Genomic DNA, 12,897 nt, shown 5'->3' with positions numbered 1-12,897 from the left:
ACCCCTAGGCCTTTATTTATAGAGTTATGGAAAAGGAATCGTAATCCTAGTAGGATGCGAATTAATTGGAATTAGAATCCTACATGAATTCTATTTAATTAATTTATCCAATTAGGAATAGACATTTAATCATACACTGACTCTTGCAGATTCAGGAATCACGCATGAGCACAAACTCACACACACACGGCAGCCACAAGGACTGCCCATGCGTGCGAGCTGCAGCCCACGCAGCAAGGCCCACGCATCCGTGGCCTTGGCGCGCGCTGGGCTTGTGGCGTGCGTGCTTGCTGGGCGACGGCCTGGCTTCGTGCTGGGCCTTCGTCCGGCAGGCCTCGTCCGATGCTAATTCGTACGATACGCTTCCGATTAAATTTCCATTTCCGGAATCTATTTCCGATACGAACAATATTTAATATTTCCGATTCCGGCAATATTTCCGATTCTGACAATATTTCCGTTTCCGGCAATATTTCCGATTCTGGTAATATTTCCATTTCCAATAATATTTTCCGATACGTACCATGTTTCCGTTTCCGGCAACATCTACGACTTGGATAATATTCATATTTCCGATACGATCCATATTTCCGTTTCCGGCAATATCATCGTTTCCGGAGTATTCATTTCTTGCCTGTGACGATCTTAGCTCCCACTGAAACCAAGATCCGTCGGTTCCGAATATTCATAGATGGAGTATTTAATGCCATTAAATACTTGATCCGTTTACGTACTATTTGTGTGACCCTACGGGTTCAGTCAAGAGTAAGCTGTGGATTAATATCATTAATTCCACTTGAACTGAAGCGGCCTCTAGCTAGGCATTCAGCTCACTTGATCTCACTGAATTATTAACTTGTTAATTAATACTGAACCGCATTTATTAGACTTAACATAGAATGCATACTTGGACCAAGGGCATTATTTCCTTCAGTCTCCCACTTGTCCTTAGGGACAAGTGTGCATTTCCTAATTCCTTTGTCGCTCGATGCTTGCTCTTGAACATAAGGTAAGAGTTGTCATCCTTATTATGTCCAGAGGTGTTCCTCGGTTTCAGAGTTCAACTGATCAAATAAACAGATAATCATAGCCTATGATTCATCCGAGCACGGCCATGCATTTCACAGTTTCTAGCTCTCCGAGTGGCCTTGTACAACTTTTAAGCATCTCATCCCGATTTATGGGAGGACAATCCCAATCTTGCGATCTTGAGATTAGACTTCGTTTGATAGGTGATTACCTGAGCGTTGCCTTTATAGCCTCCTTTTACGGTGCGACGGTTGGTCAACGTCAAAGCAACCAGTTCTCAAACAAGTAATCTCAAATCACTCAGGTATTGAGGATTTAGTGTCTAATAATTTAATGAAATTTACTTATGACAGACTTTCATCTCTTACAGTAAAGTTTCATAGGTCTTGTCCGATACTAGTCTTCCCAAAGTAAGTATCTATGCAAATGATTATGACATTGCCATGTCCACATAGTTCAAGAAACAGAACTACTAGTCATCTTGCATTCTAATCGTCTAACGTTTTCTATGCGTCCAATTTTATAGAAAACTCCGATTAGGGACCATTTTCAACCTTTGACATTCAAGTTCACTTGATAGACATTTCTTAGTCACAGGACTGGTCCTGGCAGTCTATCTTGAATATATCGTCAAGTTGAAGGGACTCATCATTTAATAAACCACGAATTAAATGGAAAAATGAATTCCTTTCATTTATTGTGAATGATTAACCAATAATGTTTTACAAAGATTTAAACTCTAAAACTTTAAAACATTAAACAGAGACATCAAAGCCATTCTCCAATATGCTTGATTCCCATAGCTGCAGTGTGCGAGTTGTGCTTCGCTTGCGGCAGAGGTTTAGTTAATGGATCTGATATGTTGTCATCAGTTCCAATTTTGCTTATCTCGACTTCTTTTCTTTCAACGAACTCTCGTAGAAGGTGAAATCTACGAAGTACATGCTTGACTCTCTGGTGGTGTCTAGGCTCTTTTGCCTGTGCAATAGCTCCGTTATTATCACAATACAGGGCTATTGGTCCTTTAATGGAGGGGACTACACCAAGTTCTCCTATGAACTTCCTTAGCCATATAGCTTCCTTTGCTGCTTCATGTGCAGCAATGTACTCCGCTTCAGTTGTAGAATCCGCAATGGTGCTTTGCTTAGCACTTTTCCAGCTTACTGCTCCTCCGTTGAGGCAGAAGACAAACCCAGACTGTGATCTGAAATCATCTTTGTCGGTTTGGAAACTTGCGTCCGTATAGCCTTTAACAATTAATTCATCATCTCCACCATAGACCAGGAAGTCATCTTTGTGCCTTTTCAGGTACTTCAGAATGTTCTTGGCAGCAGTCCAATGCGCCTCTCCTGGGTCTGACTGGTATCTGCTCGTAGCACTGAGTGCGTACGCAACATCCGGGCGTGTACATATCATAGCATACATTATTGAACCAATCAATGATGCATATGGAATCCCATTCATTCGTCTACGCTCATCAAGTGTTTTTGGGCACTGAGTCTTGCTTAGAGTCATTCCATGAGACATGGGTAGGTAGCCTCGCTTGGAGTCCGCCATCTTGAACCTATCAAGCACCTTATTGATATAAGTGCTTTGACTAAGTCCAATCATCCTTTTAGATCTATCTCTGTAAATCTTGATGCCCAATATGTACTGTGCTTCTCCTAGATCCTTCATCGAAAAACATTTCCCAAGCCAAATCTTGACAGAGTTCAACATAGGAATGTCATTTCCGATAAGCAATATGTCGTCGACATATAATACTAGGAAAGCAATTTTGCTCCCACTGACCTTCTTGTATACACAAGATTCGTCTGCGTTCTTGATGAAACCAAAGTCACTGACTGCTTCATCAAAACGTATATTCCAGCTCCTGGATGCCTGCTTCAATCCGTAGATTGATTTCTTTAGCTTGCATACCTTTTTAGCATTCTTTGGATCCTCAAAACCTTCAGGCTGTGTCATAAACACAGTTTCTGTTAAAACGCCGTTTAAGAAAGCAGTTTTGACATCCATCTGCCATATTTCGTAATCGTAATATGCAGCGATTGCTAACATTATTCGAATAGACTTTAGCATTGCAACTGGTGAAAAGGTTTCATCGTAATCCACACCGTGGACTTGCCTGTAACCTTTTGCAACCAATCTAGCTTTGAAAACTTCAAGTTTCCCATCCTTGTCCTTTTTCAGTTTGAAAACCCATTTGCTTCCAATGGCTTGGTAGCCATCTGGCAAATCGACCAAATCCCATACTTGGTTTTCAGACATGGAGTCTAATTCAGATTGCATGGCTTCTTGCCATTGCTTGGAGCTAGGGCTCGTCATAGCTTGCTTGTAAGTCGCAGGTTCATCACTTTCAAGTAATAGAACGTCATAGCTCTCGTTCGTCAAAATACCTAAGTACCTTTCCGGTTGAGATCTATATCTTTGCGATCTACGCGGGGTAACATTTCTAGATTGACCATGATTCTCACCAGATTCTTCTAAAGATCTCTGAGTTTCATCCTGAATGTCATCTTGAGCATTCTCTAGAGTTTGTTGTTCGACTCGAATTTCTTCGAGGTCTACTTTTCTCCCACTTGTCATTTTGGAAATGTGATCCTTCTCCAAAAAGACACCATCTCGAGCAACAAACACTTTGTTCTCAGATGTATTGTAGAAGTAATACCCCTTTGTTTCCTTTGGATAGCCCACAAGGATACATTTGTCAGATTTTGGATGAAGTTTGTCTGAAATTAATCGTTTGACGTATACTTCACATCCCCAAATCTTAAGAAAAGACACATTTGGAGGATTTCCAAACCATAATTCGTATGGAGTCTTTTCGACAGCTTTAGACGGAGCTCTATTTATAGTGAGTGCAGCTGTATTTAGTGCATGTCCCCAAAATTCTAATGGAAGTTCGGCCTGACCCATCATTGACCTGACCATGTCTAGCAAGGTTCTGTTCCTCCGTTCTGACACACCGTTCCATTGTGGTGTTCCAGGAGGAGTCAATTCTGATAGAATTCCACATTCTTTCAGATGGTCATCAAATTCATAGCTCAGATATTCACCGCCTCTATCAGACCGCAGTGCCTTAATCTTCTTGCCTAATTGATTCTCTACTTCACTCTGAAATTCCTTGAATTTGTCAAAGGATTCAGACTTATGCTTCATTAGGTAGACATAACCATACCTACTGAAGTCATCAGTGAAAGTGATAAAGTAGCTGAAACCACCTCTAGCATTTGTACTCATTGGTCCACATACATCTGTATGGATTAAACCCAATAGTTCATTTGCTCTTTCTCCAACTTTAGAGAAAGGTTGCTTTGTCATTTTGCCAAGTAAACATGATTCGCATTTACCATAATCCTCTAAGTCAAATGGTTCTAGAATTCCTTCCCTTTGAAGTCTTTCTAAGCGTTTCAAGTTTATATGGCCTAATCGACAATGCCACAGATAGGTGAGATCTGAATCATCCTTTTTGGCCTTTTTGGTATTTATGTTATATACTTGTTTGTCGTGATCTAATAAATAAAGTCCATTGACTAATCTAGCAGATCCATAAAACATCTCTTTAAAATAAAACGAACAACTATTGTCTTTTATTATAAAGGAAAATCCCTTAGCATCTAAGCAAGAAACTGAAATGATGTTTTTGGTAAGACTTGGAACATGGAAACATTCTTCCAGTTCCAAAACTAGCCCGGAGGGCAACGACAAATAGTAAGTTCCTACAGCTAATGCAGCAATCCGTGCTCCATTTCCCACTCGTAGGTCGACTTCTCCCTTGCTTAACTTTCTACTTCTTCTTAGTCCCTGTGGATTGGAACATAAGTGTGAGCCACAACCTGTATCTAATACCCAAGAAGTTGAATTAGCAAGTATACAGTCTATAACGAAAATACCTGAAGATGGAACGACTGTTCCGTTCTTCTGATCTTCCTTTAGCTTCAAGCAATCTCTCTTCCAATGCCCCTTCTTTTTGCAGTAGAAGCATTCGGATTCAGAAGTGGGTTGACTGACCTTCCTCTTTGCAGATTTGGCGCCAGTTTGCTTAGTTGGGCTGGCCTTGTTGCCACCTTTCTTAGCATTCCTCTTCTTTCCAGATTTCTTGAACTTGCCCCCACGCACCATAAGCACATCCTGCTTATCACTTTTGAGCGTCTTTTCAGCGGTCTTCAGCATACCGTGAAGCTCAGTGAGCGTTTTGTCCAGACTATTCATACTGTAGTTCAGTTTGAACTGATCATACCCGCTATGAAGAGAATGGAGGATGGTGTCTATAGCCATTTCCTGAGAAAATTGCTGATCCAGCCGACTCATATTCTCAATGAGTCCAATCATTTTGAGAACATGTGGACTTACGGGCTCGCCTTTCTTAAGCTTGGTCTCAAGAATTTGCCTATGAGTCTCGAATCTTTCGACTCGAGCCAGATCTTGGAACATGTTCTTCAACTCACTGATGATTGTGAAAGCATCTGAGTTGATGAACGTTTTCTGCAGATCCGCACTCATAGTGGCGAGCATTAGACATTTCACATCCTTGTTGGCATCAATCCAACGATTGAGGGCTGCCTGAGTGATCCCGTCGCCTGGAGCTTCGGGCATCGCCTCATCTAGGACATACTCCTTTTCTTCCTGCATAAGAACTATTTGCAAGTTCCTTTGCCAGTCAAGGAAGTTTTTCCCGTTCAACTTCTCCTTTTCGAGAATTGATCGAATGTTGAATGAATTGTTGTTTGCCATATTAAAAACTACAATTGAAAAGAATAAACAAATAAATAACCATTCACAGTTTCTCTTAATAAACTTAAATTCTAGCATACATGCATAATTCAATGTTTATTAAGCATTTTATTCAAGTTATGTGTTCCGGCAGGTGTGAATAAAATGATTCCAAGATCCTAAAATCATTGAAGAACTAAGCACAGTTTGTCGACTTAATCCTAGAACATCTTAGGTAAGCAAAAGCCTTTTGCTAATAGTCTAGAAACTATTCTTGGTTGATAGGTACGTCTAAGAACTTATTAGGTAAACCTATCGAATTTGCCACGACATAAAAGGACTCCTTACTTATATCGTTGAGTTTCACCAAAACTAACATGTACTCACAATTATTTGTGTACCTTGCCCCTTTAGGACCAATAAGTAACACCTCGCTGAGCGAAAACTATTACTAGATTGATGTAAAGGATATCCAAGCAAGTGTATATTTTGGCATGGCACCTTTTAACTCAATTTTTAAGTTTGGAACTTAAGGCTCTTACTATGTTGGTTAGATTTTAAGTGAACTAAAATCCTTAATCATGCAACATAATCAAGCTTATGATCTCATGCATTTTAAGACATATTTAAAACAATAAATAACTTAAAACATGCATAAGATATTTGTGATCTAGTATGGCCCGACTTCATCTTGAAGCTTTGACTTCAAAGTCCGTCTTGAAAATCTCCGTGGGAGGCACCATTTTCTTCAAATAGGATAAGCTATAACTAATTACAACTATTTGATGGTTCGCAGACCATATTTGAATTGAAAAATAACTTTGGTACTTTAGACCAATTACATTCAAATTAATGGTACGCAGACCATATTTTCTATCCTATTTGGGCCATACTAGTCACTTCATAACCTGCAAAACAGTACATATACAATATATACCATTCACCCATTCATTATCATGAATGGCCCACATAGCTGGTTAGTAAAACACATTATGCATCACGTAAACATTTGCAGCAATTAATCAAGGTCACCAATAATCTACCAATTATTCAGTCCTTATTAATTCTAATCGAGTTGTTTTAACCTTAAGGATTTGTAGACCTAATCAAGAGTTTATGACTAAAAACGCTCCCACTCAAACCAATAAATTCATATGCTTTACTAATTTTAAACATAAAATTGTATTTCTAGTCTAACCGGAAACATACAAATTTAATTAAAATTTAAAGCTCATATAAATTTATAATTGAATCCAAAAATTTAATTTAATTTCAGTCGCATTTAAATTAATTCATGATTTTAATTTTAGTAAAATAATTAGAATAAATTCCATTTATTATAATTATAATATTCAAAATTAAAATCCAAGAAATTAATTCAAATTATTAATTTTAAAATTAATTAAAATTACGTGAACTGAAATTTTCAAATTAAACATTCAAAACGATCTAATCGTAACGCAAACACCCTACGCGTTGCACGCCCATGGGTCGTACGCACACAGCCATTGCTGGCCATGTGCGCGCAGCCCATGCGCTCGTAGCATAGCTGCTGCTGTCCCAACGCAAGCCTCCGCATAGCGCCCATCGCACGCGAGCTATCGCTCGCAGCGCGCGCGCGCGACATCGCTCGCTGGCGCGCGAGATCGCTCGCTGGGCGCGCAAGCTCGCTCGCTGCGCGCGCGAGCCATCGCTCGCTGGGGCGCGAGATCGCTCGCTGGCGCGCGAGATCGCTCGCTGCGCGCGCGCGAGCCATCGCTCGCTGGTGCGCGACATCGCTCGCTGGGCGGGCGACATCGCGCGCTGTGCGCGCGAGTGATGTTGTGCGCAGCTCTCGTGGCACGCGAGCTTGCGCTCGCTGCGCGCGAGGCTGCGCGCACTTGTGCGAGGCAGCGCGCGTTGTGGCGCAGCTCGCTTGCTGCCCACACGCGACTGCCTTGGCTCGCCCCTCGCCCATGCCCATACGTTCATTGCTCGTGGCACACGACACAAGGCAGGGCTGCTGCCTTGCGCTCGTGCACTACGCCCTTGCTCATTGCATTCGTGCCGCACGGGCGACGAGCTCCCTTGCTCGTCGTCGCATGCCCGCATTATACAACACCCCTTAAGGGTAACACGAAGCGTCCATTGCTTCGTGCGTGCAAGTTATTTGAACGAATCGCAAGAAAATTTAAAATTTATATTTAAAATTAATGACAAATTAATAAATATTATTAATTTCATAATTTTAGGGCGAAAAATCGAAAATTTATTATCCAATTGATTTCCGATTGTTATGGATTCAAGTCTAGGTCATAAAAATTTAAAATTTATCGTAAATTTACAATTTTTATGGTGGTTTTTAATCATAGGTTTCTAATTAAATTACAATTAATTATGAAAATCAAATTAATTCTAAATTATTCTAATTTTCAACAAATTAATCATAATTACAAATTAGATTGCATAATTAACAAGACTAGGCATTCAAACTTGTTAAACATATGCAGTAGGTCAATCAAAAATTCAAGATTTATCAACAGGAATCGCAAATATTTAATTTAACATCTTAAATTTACGAAATTTTGCATCCGAAAAACTAAAACCTTCGAAAAGTCATAGTTAGGCTTCGAATTTGAGAATTCTGGGTTCGGCAGAAAAATACTATTTTTGTCAAAATTTTAGAATGCCTTTTACATGCGGAATTGACACAAAAATCACTCAATTCGGATGAGTAATGAAGAAACTGCCGAAAAACTGCGTACATATAATTAAATAAACGCAATTTGCAATTAATTAACAATTACGAAAATTAATCACCCTTTTTAATTCTTGCAAATTTGTAATATTTAACCATGTTCATGCAATTTAGATTATGAAAATAATAAGGGGCTCGTGATACCACTGTTAGGTTATGATACATATGACATTTACATAAATCATGCGGAAACAACCATTAACCCAGGAATCATATTATTTACACATAATCATATAGCATAATTAGATGCATACTCTTTGTTGCGTGCCCTCCCTAGCTGCGCCCGAACCGAACAAGAACAAGTCTTTTAGGACTCCAAGTGTCGTCCCTCCGTAGATAGTCCACAGCACGTCCGGATCCGCCTTAAGATTGACCAACTAGAATCGCCCTTAAGGTACTAGAAAATTCGGCACTTTTATGAGCAAGATGTGTTTTAATTTTCTCTCAAAAAACTCACTTTTGAATACTTTGAAACTTGTATATAAATTATGACCCCTAGGCCTTTATTTATAGAGTTATGGAAAAGGAATCGTAATCCTAGTAGGATGCGAATTAATTGGAATTAGAATCCTACATGAATTCTATTTAATTAATTTATCCAATTAGGAATAGACATTTAATCATACACTGACTCTTGCAGATTCAGGAATCACGCATGAGCACAAACTCACACACACACGGCAGCCACAAGGACTGCCCATGCGTGCGAGCTGCAGCCCACGCAGCAAGGCCCACGCATCCGTGGCCTTGGCGCGCGCTGGGCTTGTGGCGTGCGTGCTTGCTGGGCGACGGCCTGGCTTCGTGCTGGGCCTTCGTCCGGCAGGCCTCGTCCGATGCTAATTCGTACGATACGCTTCCGATTAAATTTCCATTTCCGGAATCTATTTCCGATACGAACAATATTTAATATTTCCGATTCCGGCAATATTTCCGATTCTGACAATATTTCCGTTTCCGGCAATATTTCCGATTCTGGTAATATTTCCATTTCCAATAATATTTTCCGATACGTACCATGTTTCCGTTTCCGGCAACATCTACGACTTGGATAATATTCATATTTCCGATACGATCCATATTTCCGTTTCCGGCAATATCATCGTTTCCGGAGTATTCATTTCTTGCCTGTGACGATCTTAGCTCCCACTGAAACCAAGATCCGTCGGTTCCGAATATTCATAGATGGAGTATTTAATGCCATTAAATACTTGATCCGTTTACGTACTATTTGTGTGACCCTGCGGGTTCAGTCAAGAGTAAGCTGTGGATTAATATCATTAATTCCACTTGAACTGAAGCGGCCTCTAGCTAGGCATTCAGCTCACTTGATCTCACTGAATTATTAACTTGTTAATTAATACTGAACCGCATTTATTAGACTTAACATAGAATGCATACTTGGACCAAGGGCATTATTTCCTTCAATACTAACACACCAAACCTAGATCTTTTGAAAGATTGCCCTAATTAATCCCACGGTAATTAACGATTCCTCTCTTGTAATTGTCTCCAACCTCAACTCATGGAGGGCCTAAAATCAGGGGTGAATCCAGGAATTTACAAATTAATGGAGGTCCCAAAGAAACTTATATTTTGTTTTCTAATTTCTCATATTTACTTTGGGGGGTTAAAGTTGAGAGCTAGGTAGTCAAAATATTAAAAATGCCATAATAAAATATGTGGAGGATTTAGGAACTTTAATTTTGGGTTTTCAAAACAATAAAACTTAGCACCTAGTCCAAATTGCAACAATAACTTGGCGCGATTTAAATTTAAAATGGAAAAAACAAGTTTTTCATAATTTGAAGGAGATTTACTTTATTACAATAATTATCACTGAACAAATAGCACACAAAGATTCTAATAAAAAAAAAAGGGACATCATTCTTAACGCTTATGGGCCGGGGTAATATGCTATTATATGTGAAGGAATTAATTAAGCCTTTAAGTACAAGAAACATGAAACTATAAATCTATAAAAATGGAGTATAAAAATACATTACTAGAATTATATTTTATGAAAATTACAAAAATATTTACGAAGAAAAAATAACATTTAAAAAGACCCCTCATAAAGAAATGGGGTCTCTTATGTAAAGAGGGGGTCTATTTGTTAAAAGCTAGAGACCCCTCACATAAGAAATGGGGTCTGTTATGTAAAGTTGGTCAAAAATATTTTAGAAGGGAAAGAGACCCCTTATTAGAGATAGAAGATATGTTTGTTAAAAATATTTAGACCCCATATGTAAGATAAGGGGTCTCTTTGAATTTTTTTATAATTTTTTTACCAACAAGCTCAGACCCCATATGTAAGATATGGGGTCTCTTTGATTTTTTTTAATAATTTTTTTTTCTAATAAGCTCATACCCCATATGTAAGATATGGGGTCTCTTTGAATTTTAAGTATTATACCTAGAGAGCTCTTTTTATACATAACGGGTCTCTTTTGACTAAGATAAGCAGAGCAGGATGACTTTACCTTGGTTGAATTAATAGGTCCCTTTTTAACCAGTACCAAACACACAGTTGCTGACAGAAAACCCAAGACACTACATCCATCTGTGTACCGAACAAAGAATAAAAGCAGGAAAACATCACACTAAATAGACCCCAGCATAAACTAAGCCTCTAAACAAATAAGCCAGATACTTTGCTTGCATCTGTTGTTAAATGACAAAACGTTATAAAGGCCTTACTTCGATTACAGACCTAGAAAGTTATAAAGCATATTTCAAATAGAAAACCTACATCTTATTTGCATATATCAACATAAAATCAAGACACAAATGTTTAAGTTTCACAGTGCTTCTTCATCTGCATAAGGAGGTGGAAAAAAAATTACCTGAACAAATGAGATGGTATTTGTCTAAAATTTTGCACATATCTTGTCTTTCATGCTCCCGAAGTGCCACTACGTCCTGTTCTGACAGTTTACTTATTGGAAATCTTCCACCCACTGTAGGCACAAACCCAAAAAAAAAAAATTCATAAAACAAAAACATATACACACTAAGAAGATTCATTCCACAAAATTGACACTTTAAAAGGTACATCAGAAATCCAAACGGACCAATAAGAGAACTAACAACAAAAAGAAATGACAAGACAACTCAAGGATTGAATTCAAATTTAAAGCAGATCCAACCAGAAGACACAAATAAAAATACTATCTCATATGAAAAGCTCCAACTAACTATGAGTTTTGGTTAAGAATTTCATATTCAATACCAAATTCCATACCATTTAATCTTATTGATCAACTTATTCACATAGTTGCAGGCTACTCTCCATAGGTAAACTGACAACTATAATTAACCTGGCTAATGAGAATGATTATTATCCTGGCTCACCTTTTGCTAATTTCTTTCCAAGTCAGAGATTCATCATCAAGACCATAATAAAGGCGTATTATATCTTTCCCTCGTTCCTTGAGTGTGTATCTATAAGATTGCTTACATCTTGTTGCAAAGAATAGTGATGCTTATGTTAATGAATGTTCAAAAATAAAAATTATACATCACATAAGTATATTTCAAAGACCTGCAAGTGTAGTATGCCTTTCTCTTTAAACACATCATTTTCATACAGTCTGAAAACTTCAATTAAAACTGTCGTATAGGACTAGTTAATTTAATAAAATAAAATTGTAGATAGTACATCATTCGTAATATTTACGTTCTTTCAATGAAAAAATAACTTAAATGATCTCAACTACAGAAATTTATGTCTTTCCGAGTTCTTGTTTCAAAAACATATAGCTGGAAGAAGTTATGACTGATAGGAAAGTTATCAAGCTAACTTTCCAACATTTGCTCTTAATTCTCAACTTTAGTTGAACAACACACTCATTATCTTTTGTTTCCATATTTTATCTATAAAGTAGATAATGAATTTAGAATTAGGAACAGAATTATGTGCATCGTGAAGTCTTGAATTCATCAATTAGAGCTTAAGTCAAATGTCAAGATGAGACAAACAAATATTTCACAAACATGACAAACATTGTCTGATTTAATGTCAATTACCTTGAGTGCCCATTCATCTACACAATTCCACAGATTATTCTCAAGACGATTCTCTGCGATATACTGTCAGCCAAGTAAGAAGAGTGTTAAGAATGTGCTCAAATTCATCATAAAAGTATAAACTAACTTCTCCAATTTAAAATTAATATTCAGTAAAAGTCAGTCAATTTTCATAAGTTAACTAATGAGTAACAGCGTATCCTAGTGAATTAGTGACAATCAGTTTTAAGCAGTAAACATCAATTTATTCAGTAATTTAATTCCAGTTCACTAAAATCAGGTGAATATAATAGGGTGTAACCGAAGAACATGACCGTCTCGCTTATCTCAGTTCTCTTTCCTCAAAGTACTTACACTATGATATGTCTCTTCTGGAAGACCATTCAAAGAGG

At 38.1% G+C, this 12,897-nt stretch overlaps 1 long non-coding RNA gene across 1 annotated transcript in view; it reads right to left on the bottom strand.

Annotated features, from left to right (window-relative positions):
- Positions 1 to 11,984, bottom strand: part of LOC130463708 (uncharacterized) — a 69,591-nt gene extending 57,607 nt beyond the window's left edge. The window contains exons 1-2 of the long non-coding RNA XR_008923838.1: positions 11,831 to 11,984; positions 11,323 to 11,436 (exon numbers count right to left, since the gene is read on the bottom strand). This is a non-coding gene — a long non-coding RNA (uncharacterized lncRNA). The remainder of the gene's footprint in view (positions 1 to 11,322; positions 11,437 to 11,830) is intronic.
- Between the last annotated feature and the right edge of the window lie 913 nt (positions 11,985 to 12,897).

Source organism: Spinacia oleracea, chromosome 6 (assembly GCF_020520425.1).
Source record: "Spinacia oleracea cultivar Varoflay chromosome 6, BTI_SOV_V1, whole genome shotgun sequence".
NCBI classification, from domain to species: Eukaryota; Viridiplantae; Streptophyta; class Magnoliopsida; order Caryophyllales; family Amaranthaceae; genus Spinacia; species Spinacia oleracea.
Note: the sequence above shows the minus strand (reverse complement) of the source record. Positions and strands in the feature narration are given on the sequence as shown.